We start from the raw sequence: 336 nt of genomic DNA on the forward strand, positions 1-336 counted from the left end.
GCTTGGAGTCCCACCAAGTCTCTGTAATCCCCACAATGGTGTCAGCCAGCAGGAGGGCGAGTTAAATTTAGTTAAACTGGTGCAAGATAATTTATTTAAACCAGACTTCTTCACTTTAGTTTAACCCAACTGGGAACAGATTTAAGATAAAACAAACATTTTTAAAAAATAAGTGTCTACCCAGGTGTTTGCACTAGTTAATTTGAACTGGTGCCAATGTAGATGTAGCCAGCCCTTCACAATAGCAGCAGCAGCAGCAGATTTTTAATATGTTGTAGGTCATAGACATTAGGGCTGGAAGGGACCCTGTGAAATCATTGGATCCAGTCCCCACTG

Source organism: Gavialis gangeticus, unplaced genomic scaffold, assembly GCF_001723915.1.
Source record: "Gavialis gangeticus isolate Ggan-Ray unplaced genomic scaffold, GavGan_comp1, whole genome shotgun sequence".
Classification (NCBI taxonomy): Eukaryota; Metazoa; Chordata; order Crocodylia; family Gavialidae; genus Gavialis; species Gavialis gangeticus.